The sequence below is a fragment of the Amblyomma maculatum genome, chromosome 7, assembly GCF_055883805.1.
Source record: "Amblyomma maculatum isolate TAMU_Amacu chromosome 7, ASM5588380v1, whole genome shotgun sequence".
NCBI classification, from domain to species: domain Eukaryota; kingdom Metazoa; phylum Arthropoda; class Arachnida; order Ixodida; family Ixodidae; genus Amblyomma; species Amblyomma maculatum.
The window spans coordinates 22,838,443-22,844,312 of NC_139350.1; the positions used below are offsets into that span (position 1 = coordinate 22,838,443).

The 5,870-nt window shown below is 44.0% G+C and overlaps 1 pseudogene; it reads right to left on the reverse strand.

Moving 5' to 3' along the window:
* Positions 1 to 875: 875 nt before the first annotated feature.
* On the reverse strand, positions 876 to 3,830 carry LOC146182819 (uncharacterized; annotated as a pseudogene).
* Between the last annotated feature and the right edge of the window lie 2,040 nt (positions 3,831 to 5,870).

Consider the following 5,870-nt stretch of genomic DNA (forward strand, 5'->3'; position numbering starts at 1 on the left):
TTAGGCTGCAAGTCGGCCGACAGCAAGCGCACCTTTGTTTCACAAGCAACCACTGGACGTCAACAGCAGTATGATCACTTTGTTTTTGGAAAACCTAGCGCCAGACATTTCTATAACTTTAGAAATTATAGCTCTACGTGGGTTAACCAGGTTGCAAACAGGTGTTCACATCATGCAGTATTATTGTGAATGCTATTGATAAAGATGCTATCATATATTGTCTGTGTTGAGAGTGGCTTGTTGCTTGTAGCAGTGTTGAGGTGGGCCGCTTGCCCTTGTTCTAGGCTAGAAAAAGACTGACCACATTGGCACTTTCCATGTTACAGGCAATCACAGGGCCTTGGTTACAATTCCTGGATGTTGTCGCCAGCTGGCCTGGCTCAGCCCACGACAGTCGCATTTTTGACAACAGCCATGCCAGAGCCCTGTTCGAAGATGGTACTGTGGCAGGAATTTTGCTAGGAGACTCTGGATATGCGTGTCGCCCCTATCTCATGACTCCATTTAAGGAACCTAAGAACAGTGCAGAGCGAAGGTAAGCTGCAACTAAATAGCATTGTGTGGAATATTGATGCTATATTGACCACTGTAGTATTTCAGACAACGCATTTGTTTTTTTTTTTAGGTACAACACCTCTCAGAAGAGGATCCGAAACAGTGTAGAGAGGGTTTTTGGTATTTGGAAAAGCCGCTTTCCATGCCTTGATATGAAATTGCAGATCAAGACATCCACTTCTGCACTAGTAATAACAGCATGTGCTGCTCTCCACAACTTGAGCCTGCACCTGCAGGATCCAATCCCTCCCAATGTCCAGCCATCCACCATCACACTGCCCTCTCCTGCTCTGCATCCTGCCAGACCAATTGCGGGGACAGCTGCACAGCCACAGCCAGAGGACACCCAAAATGGATTCAGAGTCCGTAACCGGATTGTTCGGCAGCACTTTTCGTCCCCATAATGGTCATCTGAAGTGTGTGCCCCTATCCATAGAGGGCCAGGGTATATGTATGGCAAGGAATATTGCTTGCTACATACCATCTATATTCACTTATTAGTCAAACACTTTATGGGCAGACATCCTCACAAAAAAACTGAGAATATATATTGTAGCCCTTCCGATACAACATGTTGTAAAGGACGGTAATTTGGTTTTCAATACCATCGATCTAGGGGGAGACAAGCTTACAGTAAACTTTTTCATTTAGTGATTCTTTGGATTGGTTTGATCCTTGATTGATAACCAATTACCATACCCAACATCTTGAAGCATCACAGGGTTTCATTGTATAATGTATGTTACTGCAAGTTTCTCGTGACAAAGGCTCCTGCAAAGAATGAGGTTGGATTAATACAGACGGATCATTGCTTGCTGCCGCAAAATCAAGATGTACTCAAATCAAATAGCCCGAACTTGACTTTTTCTGAACCAGTCATTTATTCCATTTACTTTTGCTGCAACTGCAACTGGAGCTGCAAAATGGCAGCTTTTGTTCGTGCATTAACCAACTTTTGTTTGTTAATTGCTTTTTTTTCTTTCCTTTCTGCACGCATCATCCGCATGCGAAGAAGGTGCTCTTTTTGCCTTTGCTGCTTTTCATCTGAAACAGCTTGCAGCCGTGCTTCAAGCTCTTCTTCGAGAGCTGTTCGCCGTCTGTTGGCTTTGCTGGGTGGGGCTATGCTAGCGCTCTGCATGCTGGAGCCAGCGGTGCGTCGTAACCCCGTGGTCGCAGGAATAGGTTGTGGAGAGGAATGCCGTGTTGGTACCAGTCCTGGTCCGTCTGTCGGATCCTCGTTGCTGAGGCATATCTCTGTATCTCCCTCATAAAGGCAGTCTGCTTCATCAGCATCTGGAAAAGAATATCTTGCTATGAGGACTTAATTGTTCTTGCTCCTTGCTGTGGATAGTGCATAATAAAGCATGGTGCCATGAACAGTCTTTCTTTTAGGAATAATTTTATGTGATATAGAACACAAAAACACCACAGTATAATGCCATGACAGAATGATAGCTGTGCAGCAACTTGCACTGGCAGCATTAGTCATTCCCATTGTTTTCAATGCTGGAGCTGCATATGTGTTTCAAAGGCCAGTCACATGCTTATCTTTCATGCAGATAACAGCATTATAAAGGTATTTTAATGCAAATGCACTGTTTACTTCAGCCTAATACACTTTCATTGGTTACCTTTCGGCTAACGAGCACGAGGCCATGCCTGTGAAATTTCTGAAACATGAGTTACATTTTCTTAGAAACTATGTATTAGCAGCTATATGCACCAGCATTCCATTAAAAATCTATTTATGCTGATATGCAGGACGACAAAGATAGAGAACAAGTTGGTGCGGAGTATGGTAGCCTTTATATTTCTGGTTTTAACACTTTAGGAAACTGCCGAGAAATTTGTTCTCAGTCAAATAGTGCAGGGTTTTGGGTCTAGTATAGAACACCCACACGCTGTCAGTAGATGCATTGCCATTGCATATGCAAATAATGCCACAATGTGGTATTTGATTTTGCTCAATTTGATACTCAAGTCAGTGTATAAGAAACTGAACATTTGGAATTGATCCTCATTTACAACTGGATGCAGTCGCTATGTTCCCTGCACAGTTGATGAATCAAAACCGACTCTTCGCGCGGTGCCTGAAATGGTTTTATTGCTCTGCAGTGCCTGCTTGGTGTGCGTTACACATGGTATCCTTAAATAAAAATGTGTTTATGCTACCTGAAGTCTTTTCATTCAGAAGCAGTACTATCTGCATTCTTGGAATTTCGCCTGGATGGTTCCTTCAAGAAAAAAGAAAACAACTCCAGTCGGGTTTGAACCTAGGCCAAAAGAGCGAGACCAGCATTGCCAGCAACTGCTATCACTACACTAGCCACTTCTCGCCTCACTAGCACGCTCTGCAACAGTGGTGCAGAATTTACAGAAGGCTAGACGTTATTTATTTATTTTATTTACTTGAAAATACTGCAGTCTCGGAAGACCAAGCAGGTGGGAATAAACAGAAACAATGTAGGTTTTTATCCTATCCTGGTTTATTATAATGCTTTCATTTTGTCAGGCAGACGTACCCAATGCAGAACATATATAGCTAAGTGCGCATAATACACAATGCACGAGCAAACCCTCACCTTCGCTTCCATTGAATGCAGCGTTTGCTGCGGTTTGCATCGGAGCCAACAGCCTTGCCACAGCTTCCGTACATTCGTCCGCGGAGGCTGCTTCGGCTCATTCGGCTCCGTCGGCACCGGCGTGTCGCGCGCGGTCGCTGTCAAAAGGATTTTCCATCCTCACAGACATATGCGACGCCACCGCGCCAACCCTTTCTAACTCCTCCGTCAGCAATGACGGTACCGCTGAGCCACCACCTGAGAAATCAAGAGCAAATTTCATTAACGTCCGGTCAGCTGGATACATTTTTTCTGACAACTGCACTTGACAGTAAACTCTGCGCTCAACGAATGCGTAGCCGTTATGATATATGGACACACTAGAGAGAAGCAAGTTAACTGTGGCGTTATTAGCATGCAATGAGAAGGCAGCTTACCTGTACGGAACAACTCCTTTGTGTCCTTGGCCTTAGCTCTACGCCACTTTTCTTTCAAGTCCTCCCAGCATTTCCGGAGCTGCTGGCTGCTGCGAGGCCGCACACCGTGCCGACTGTTGAAGTGAAGGGCGATCTCCTCCCACACTTTTTTTTTCTGGTGCACAGAAACTGCGTCCGTGCGCTTGTTCTCAATTATGTCTTTTTTTTGTGTCGCCAGATCGATTAATAGCGCTCGCTCTTCTTCAGTAAAGTTAATCTTTCTCCTTTCTAATGCCATTGCAGAAGAGAAAAAAAAAGCAAATACTCGGGGAAATCAGCTGACTTCGAGGAGGAAGAAAAACAAAAGGAGAACAGCAAAAACACGCGCGAAGTCAAAAAGCAAGAACACGAACGGTACAAACAGCAGCAACAGAAGGACCACAACAAGTGTGGCCAGACTGAAAATGACGATTGGCTAAAAATGGCAATCGTGCTTCCACATTTTGCGTTAAACTTCCATAAACGCGAGATTCAAAACTTCTTTTATGTTTACAGTTGCTAGAAGTTGTTTATTTATAAAAAAACTTGCAATGTAGCGTGAAAATTTGTTGTACCCTCGTTTCCAGGCCTATTTTCCACCACGATAAATGTAACTTCCATAAGGGCTTCTTTTGGTACGTAAAGACGGATTTTCGAAACGCACTTCAGCTTTGCCTAAATCTTATACTTACCGTACACTTATGAAAGTGCCACTTTTGGCATAAGTATAAGGCCCGTTTGTGAATACGGCGGTTAGAGAGGATACCGGTAAGCTGTCTAAGGAGACGAAAGATTTGATTAAGAAACGCCAGAGTATGAAAGCTTCCAATCCAACAGACCAGATCGAATTGGCCGAGATATCGAAGCTAATCAATAAGCGCAAGGTGGCCGATATTAGGAAGTATAACATCGAAAAAATTGAGCATGCTGTAAAGAACGGGGAAGCCTTAAAGCGGTAAAGAAGAAATTGGGCATAGGCAAAAACCAGATGTATGCGATAAGGGACAAGGCGGGCAACGTCATCACTAATATGGAAAAGATAGTCAAAGTAGCCGAGGAGTTCTATACAGATCTCTACAGTAGCCAAAGTAGTCAGGACCATAATGAGATTGGCGGTAGGGAAAAACAGTCAGACGTTCCACCAGTGACGAAGGACGAGGTCAAGAAAGCACTAGAAACTATGAAAAGGGGGAAATCAGCTGGAGAGGATCAGATAACTACAGATTTGCTGAAGGACGGGGGGGGGGGGGATATCGTAATAGAAAACCTAGCCACCCTGTATACGCAGTGCCTGGTGTCATCGACGGTACCGGAACCATGGAAGAATGCAAACATTATCCTCATTCACAAGAAAGGGGACTCTAAGGACCTTAAAAATTACAGACCAATCAGCTTACTGTCTGTTACGTATAAGGTATTTACTAAGGTAATCGCTAATAGAATCAGGACAACCTTAGACTGCAATCAAGCAAAGGATCAAGCAGGGTTTCGGAAACGGTACTCTACTATCGATCATATCCATACCATCAATCAGGTGATAGAAAAATGCTCGGAATATAACCAGCCCTTATACATAGCATTCATTGATTACGAAAAAGCATTTGACTCAGTTGAAACCTCGGCGGTGATGCAGGCATTGCGAAATCAGGGGGTAGACAAGCTGTACGTGAAAGTGCTGGAAGTGGCTGCACAGCAAACATAGTTCTGCATAAAGAAAGTAACAAAATTCCCATAAAGAGAGGTGTTAGGCAAGGAGACACAATCTTCCCAGTACTATTCACAGCTTGTTTAGAGGAAGTACTCAGAGACTTCGAATGGGAGCAGTTAGGGATAAGGGTAGATGGAGAATACCTCAGTAATCTGCGATTTGCTGATGACATTGCCTTGCTAAGCAACTCGGGGGATGAACTGCAAATAATGATTGATGACCTAGACAGGAAAAGTAGAAAGGTAGGCTTGAAAATCAATATGCAGAAGACTAAGGTAATGTTCAACTGCCTCGGGAAGGAACAGCAGTTTACATTAGGTAGCGAAATACTGGAAGTAGTAGGCGAATATGTCTACTTAGGACAGGTAGTAACCGCAGACCCGGACCACGAAAAGGAAATAACAAGAAGAATAAGATTGCGGTGGAGCGCATTTGGCAAGCACTCGCAGAATATGACTAGCAGCTTACCGGTATCGCTCAAGAGGAAAGTATACAACAGTTGCATCTTACCTGTACTCACCTATGGGGCTGAAACGTGGAGGCTTACCGAGAGAGTTCTACTTAAGTTGAGGACAACCCAGAAAGCTACGG